This window comes from Plecotus auritus (genome assembly GCF_963455305.1).
Source record: "Plecotus auritus genome assembly, chromosome: 9".
NCBI lineage: Eukaryota > Metazoa > Chordata > Mammalia > Chiroptera > Vespertilionidae > Plecotus > Plecotus auritus.
The window spans coordinates 69,514,711-69,522,251 of NC_137783.1; positions in this window are offsets into that span (position 1 = coordinate 69,514,711).

Here is a 7,541-nt window from a genome sequence, read left to right on the forward strand (position 1 = left end):
CCACGGTTATAAAGTTTTTCAAGTATTTCCTAGAAAAGGCCAATAAATTTAGCGAGACCCTCGAGGATATGAAAAAGGACCAACTAGAAATTAAACATACACTGACTGAAATAAAAAATATTATACAGAGACCTAACAGCAGACTAGAAGACTGCAAGAATCAAGTCAAAGATTTGAAATACAAAGAAGCAAAAGACACTCAGCCAGAAAAGCAAAAAGAAAAAAGAATCCCAAAATTTGAAGATAGTGTAAGGAGCCTCTGGGACAACCTCAAGCATACCAACATCCGAATTATGGGGGTGCCAGAAGAAGAGAGAGAGCAAGATACTGAGAACCTATTTGAAGAAATAATGACCGAAAACTTTCCCCACCTGGTGAAAGAAATAGAACCCCAAACAAAAGGAACCCAAAGAGGACCACACCAAGACACATCATAATTAAAATGCCAAGGGCAAAAGACAAAGAGAGAATATTAAAAGCAGCAAGAGAAAAACAGTTACCTACAAGGGAGCACCCATACGACTGTCAGCTGATTTCTCAACAGAAACTATGCAGGCCAGACAGGAGTGGCAAGAAATATTCAAAGTGATGGATAGCAAGAACCTACAACCAAGATCACTCTACCCAGCAAAGCTATTATTCAGAATTGAAGGGCAGATAAAGAGCTTCACAGATAAGAAAAAGCTAAAGGAGTTCATCACCACCAAACCAGTATTATATGAAATGCTGAAAGGTATTCTTTAAGAAGAGGAAGAAGCCGAAACCGGTTTGGCTCAGTGGATAGAGCGTCGGCCTGTGGACTGAAGGGTCCCGGGTTCGATTCCAGTCAAGGGCACATACCTTAGTTGCAGGCACATCCCCAGTAGGGGGTGTGCAGGAGGCAGCTGATCGATGTTTCTCTCTCATCGATGTTTCTAGCTCTCTATCCCTCTCCCTTCCTCTCTGTGAGATATCAATAAAATATATTTTAAAAAATAAATAAATAAATAAATAAAAAAAGATGGTTCCTGAGAAAAGTTTAAAAAAAAAAAAAAAAGATGTTTCTAGCTCTCTATCCCTCTCCCTTCCTCTCTGTAAAAAATCAATAAAATATATTTAAAAAAAAGATTTAAAAAAAAAAAGAAGAGGAAGAAGAAGAAAAAGGTAAAGATAAAAATTATGAACAACGAATACATATCTATCAACAAGTGAATCTAAAAATCAAGTGAATAAAAAATCTGATGAACAGAATAAACTGGTGAATATAATAGAATCAGGGGCATAGAAAGGGAGTGGACTGACAATTCTCGAGGGGAAAGGGGTATGGGGAGTGCGGGAAGAGACTGGACAAAAATTGCACACCTATGGATGAGGACAGTGGGGGGGGAAGTAAGGGCAGAGGGTGGGGTGGGAACGGGGTGGAGGGGAGCTATGGGGGGAAAAAAGAGGAACAATTGTAATAATCTGAACAATAAAGATTTATTAAATTTAAAAAAACAAAAAAAATGTCCACACAAAAGAGTGTACACTAATATTTACAGAAGCACTAGAGGCCCGATGCACGAAATTTGTGCAAGCATAGGCCCTCCCGCCACTGGTCATTCCGGAAGGTCATTCTGCCATCTGGTCTAATTAGCATATTAGTTCTTTATTATATAGGATTGTTCATAATAGTCAAAAAGTAGAAACAATCCAAATGTCCATAATAAGTTAATGGATGGCAAAATGTTATCCATGAACTATTAGTCATAAAAAGGAATAAAGGCCGAAACCGGTTTGGCTCAGTGGATAGAGCGTTGGCCTGCAGACTGAAGGGTCCCGGGTTCGATTCCGGTCAAGGGCATGTACCCTGGTTGCGGGCACATCCCCAGTAGGGGGTGTGCAGGAGGCAGCTGATGGATGTTTCTCTCTCATCGATGTTTCTAGCTCTGTATCCCTCTCCCTTCCTCTCTGTAAAAAATCAATAAAATATATTTTAAAAAAAAAAGGAATAAAGTACTGATGCATTATACAACATAGGTGAACCTGAAAAATATTATGTTACCCCTGGCTGGTGTGGTTTAGTTGGTTGGAACGTCATCCCGCACACAATTGATGTTTATTTCTCACACTGATGTTTCTCCCCGCCGCCCTTTCTTCCTCTCTCCTTTCCTTTGTGTAAAATCGATTTTTTTCAATGCTTTAAAAAATAAAAAATATATATGTTAAGTGAAGCAAGTCACAAAAGATCACATCCTATATGATTCCATTTATATGAAACATCCAGAATAGGCAAATTCATAGAGATAGCATGTAGGGCTGTAAGGAGGTGGGAAAGGGGAGGAATCGGGAGTGAGTTTTGTTTTTTGGAGCAATGAAAATGTTCTGGAGTTGGATAGAGGTGATGATTGCACAACTTTGTGATTTGCAGTACACTTTAAAAAGGTACATTTTTATGGCTTGTAAATTACATCCTTTTTTTTAAGTGTGCAGGAATCAGGACATTTTGTAGGTGAAGAAAATGATGACAAGTTTAATACATTTACCCAAAGTTCTAGGCCAGTATATAACAGAAGCAAGGGTCAAATCCACTCATGCCAAATGTCATGTTTAGAGCATATAGGATTCAGCAGTTATCCCCTATATCATTTTATCCCATATCACTGACTAACTCTACAGCACTCATCCATTGCTGCAGTAATGGATAAACAGCAAATTTATTGAGTGTTTTTTACAATTATTTATTTTTAGAGAGAGAGGTAGGCAAAGAGAGAGAAAAAAACACATCAATTTGTTGTTCCACTTAATTATGCATTCACCAATTGATTCTTTTTTTTTTTTATCCTCACCCAAGGCGTGAGGACATTTTTTCCTTTGAATTTTAGAGAGAGAGTGGAAGAGAGGGAGGAGGGGAAAAGAGCAAGAGAGAAACATTGATGTGAGAGAGACACATTGATTGGTTGCCTCCCATTCCCGCCTGAGGTCCGTGCCTTTGACTGGGAATCAAACCCGTGACCCTTTGGTCCAAAGGCTGAAGCTCTAACCACTGAGAAAACCAGCCAGGGCTCCAGTTGATTCCTGTATGTGCCTTGACTGAGGATCAAACCCACAACATTGGCGTATGGGGACGACACCAACCAAATGAGCTACCTGGCCAGGGCATGAGTACTTATTTTGTGTCTGGTACTTGACACATATTATCTCTTATCCTTTACAATAATTCAGGTAAGGACACTGAGGATCAAATAAGTTAAGCACTTGTCCAGACTCACAGAGCCAGTAAGGGATAGAAGCAGGATTCAAGCCCAGCTTTTCTCATTGTGACACACCTGTCTCTCTTTATCTCCTGTGTATTCCTTAATATTTATTGAGCACTTACAGGATAACAAGAATTACCCTAAATTATTCACCCAGATTATCTCATTTAATCCTCACAAGAATTCATGGAGGTAGGAACTATTAATATTTTTATTTTACAGGTGGGAAAACCAAGGTACAAAGAGGAAAACTAATCTACCACAGATCTCAGGGAAAGAAACTAGCAAAGCTAGAATTGGAATAAAGGCTGCTCAACTTCAGAACCTGTGCCCTTCACCACTGCACTATAGAATTCTCACTCTTACTCATTTCAAATCTACCTCCGGTGGCTTTCCAGTAGCAAAGCTTCCATGTTTTGAAACTTTGCATGTCTAAAAGGATATATATCAAACTGTTTTGTTCCCTTTGTTATAAAAAGCACATTTTTTTTCCAAAAAGATGAACAAGTTCTTAATTTTTTAAAAAAATCACTCAGTCAGAGTGGCTCAGTTGGCTGAGCATCACCCTGTGCACCAGGACATTGCTGGTTCAATTCCTGGTTAGGGTACATACCTGGGTTGCAGGTTCAGTCCCCAGTCCAGGCGAGTATGGAAGACAATTTTTCTCTCTCACATCAATGTCTCTCTCCCTTCTTTTTTCTAAAAAAAATATTTTTATTGATTTCAGAGAGAAAGGGAAAGGGGGAGAGAGAGAGAAACATCAATGATGAGAGAATCATTGATTTGCTGCCTCCTGCAAGCCCCCTACTGGGGATCAAGCCCGAAACCCAGGCATGTGCCCTTGACCGGAATTGAACCTGGGACACTCTTCCACTGAACCAAACCAGCTAGGTCTTTCTCCCTCCTCCTGTATCTCCTTCCCTTACTCTCTCTAAACGTGTCCTCAGGTGAGGATTAAAAATAATAATAATCTATGTATATAAAAGCCTAAGCGACTGAACAACCGAATGGCCAGTTGACCGGTTGCTATGATGCACACTGACCACCACGGGGCAGATGCTCAATGCAGGAGCTGCCCCCTGGTGGTCAGTGTGCTCCCACAGCCCACCTTCCACGGCTGGCCAACCTCCCATGGTCCTACCTTCCTTGGCCAGCCAGCCCCCCGAATCAGCCCCAATTGCTGGCCAGGCCAAGGGACCCCACCTCTGCACGAATTCTTGCACCGGCCTCTAGTAATAATCTATACTAATAAAAGAGTAATATTGTAATTAGACTGGGAGACCTTCCGGACATCCTTCCGGACAAAGCCAGGGGCTTGGCGGGCCTGCAAACTGCCCCCAAATGGCCCTCAGCCCCTCACCCAGGCCAGCCATGCCCCCCAGCAGAGACCCCCCACCCCAATGGGGCTGTGACCAGCCTAAAAACGGCCCACAGCCCCTCACCCAGGCTGGCACCACCCCCAGTGGGGACCACCACCCTGATGGGAGTGTGACCAGCCTGCAAACAGCCCTCAGCCCCTCACCCAGGCTGGCCACACCACCCCACAGGGACCCTCACCCTGATGAGGGTGTGACCAGCCTGCAAACCACCCTCAGCCCCTCACCCAGGCTGGCCATGCCCCCAAGGGGACCCCACCCTGATCCGGGACCCCCTTCAGGGCAAACCAGCCGGCCCCTACCCATGCACCAGGCCTCTATCTATACTAATGAAAGGGTAATATGCTAATTAGACTGGGAGACCTTCTGGACATCCTTCTGGACAAAGCCATGGTGGCGGGGCTGAGGTAGAGGCAGTTAGGGGTGATCAAGCTGGCAGGGAGGGGCAGTTGGGGGTGAGCAGGCCGGCGGGGGGGGGCAGTTGGGGGCGAGCAGGCCAGCGGGAGGGCAGCTAGGGGCAAGTAGGCTGGCGGAGGGGCCAGTTGGGGGCAAGCAGGCCGGCCGGGGGGCATTTAGGGGCAAGCAGGCCATCGGGGGTGCAGTTGGGGCGAGCAGGCCGGTGGGGAGGGGGCAGTTGGGGGCGAACAGGCCAGCAGGCAGGTGATTGGTTAGGAGCCAGCAGTCCCAGATTGTGAGAGGGATCGGGCCTAAACTGGCAGTCGGACATTCCCTGAGGGGTCCTAGATTGGAGAGGGTGCAGGCTGGGCTGAGGGACACCCCACCCCCCCGTGCACGAATTTTGTGCACTGGGCCACTACTACTACTACTACTACTACTACTACTACTACTACTACTAAACCCTGGCCAGTGTGGCTCAGTGCATGAATGTGGTCCCATGCACTGAAAGAACACCAATAGGGGACATGCAGGAGGCAGCCAATTGCTCATGCATTGATGTTTCTCTTCCTCTCCCTTCATCTCTCTCGAAAAATCAATAAATATATTTAAAAAACAATAAGTAAATAAATAAATAAAAGTAAAAATCATGCCTGGAATTATTGTTTTATCGTGAAGACTTTAATGAGGACCACTAAAGCTCTGAAAGACCAATTGATACTGGTTCTTTGGAAATATGACATTAGCTGAATTAAATTGTATAAAAGCACCCCTGCAAGCATGCTTTGTGAGGAGTACCTTAGAGGCAGTATGTCATAATGGTGAAAAGCAGATTTGGGAATTAGATTGACCTGTGTTTGACTCCCATTTTCGGCACTTACTAGCTGAGTGCCTTTAGGCAATTCCTTTAATTCTTCTATGCTTTAATTTCCTAATTTGTAAATTGGCAGCAACATCTACCATAAAGTTGTGAAGAAGACAATCCTATATAATAAAAGTCTAATATGCAAATTGTCCCCTCGGGCGGTCATTCGACCAGGAGACGGGGAGTTTGACGGCTCACTATAATGTGCGCTGACCACCAGGGGGGCGGCGTGGAACATGGCTGGTGCTGGCAGCTGGTGGCAGTGGAGGTGCTGCTGGCCCCAACGTGCCCTGACGAGAGCGGGACCGCAGCGGGATGGTGGAGCAGGTGAGCGGGTTGCACCAGGCCAAGGCGGGTGTGAGGGCCCCCCCCTTGCCCCATCCATTGCCCCACAGGCAGCGACCAGCAGTGGTGGCAGGGGACGGGGCTGCCGCCCAGCTCTCAAGCACTGAGGGAGAAAGGGCAAATAGCAATATTAAAATATTTCTCCTAATTATTTTCCTTTCAATGTGCACAAATCTGTGCACTGGGCCACTAGTATATTAATAAAAAGATTATGTAATCTAAGTGCTCCTACTTAGAAAGTGCTCAACAATACATATCCATTATTAGCAATAATAGATGACAAAAATATTTATTTTTATTATTGTCTAAAGTTTTACATATGTCTTCTTTTTCCCCAATTGACCCCCCCGCCCAGCCATTCCCACTCTGGGCAAGCCCCCACTGTCCCAGTGCCTGTGTCCATTGGATATGCTAATATGCATGCATACAAGTCTTTTGGTTGCTCTCTAGTCCCCCCATCCCCTACCATTTGGATGACAAAAATATTTAAAATATTTTGCCCTGACCGGTTTGGCTCAGTGGATAGAGCGTCGGCCTGCAGACTGAAGGGTTCCAGGTTCGATTCCGGTCATGGGCATGTACCTTGGTTGCGGGCACATCCCCAGTGGGAGGTGTGCAGGAGGCAGCTGATCAGTGTTTCTCTCTCATTGATGTTTCTAACTCTCTATTCCTCTCTGTAAAAAATCAATAAAATATATATTTTTAAAAATAAAATAAAATATTTTGCAGCTCCATTTTTAAAAATATATATTTTATTGATTTTTTACAGGGAGGAAGGGAGAAGGGTAGAGAGTTAGAAGCATCAATGAGAGAGACATGGATCAGCTGCCTCCTGCGCACCCCCTACTGGAGATGTGCCTGCAACCAAGGTACATGCCCTTGACTGGAATCGAACCTGGGACCCTTCAGTCCGCAGGCTGCCGCTCTATCCACTGAGCCAAACTGGTCAGGGCTGCAGCTCCATTTTTATTTTTTTTTTATTTAAATATGTATTTTATTGATTTTTTACAGAGAGGAAGGGAGAGGGACAGAGAGTTAGAAACATTGATGAGAGAGAAACATCGATCAGCTGCCTCCTGCACACTTTCTACTGGGGATGTGCCTGCAACCAAGGTACATGCCCTTGACCGGAATCGAACCTGGGACCTTTCAGTCCACAGGCCGACGCTCTTATCTACTGAGCCAAACCGGTTAGGGCTGCAGCTCCATTTTTAAACAGAAGTCTCAGAAGAAGTGTCCCTCATTTTCCTTTCTTTAAAAAAATTTTTTTTTTAATTTATTGACGAGAGAGAGAGAGAGAGAGAGAGAGAGAGAGAGAGAGAGAGAGAGAGAGGGGCATCGATT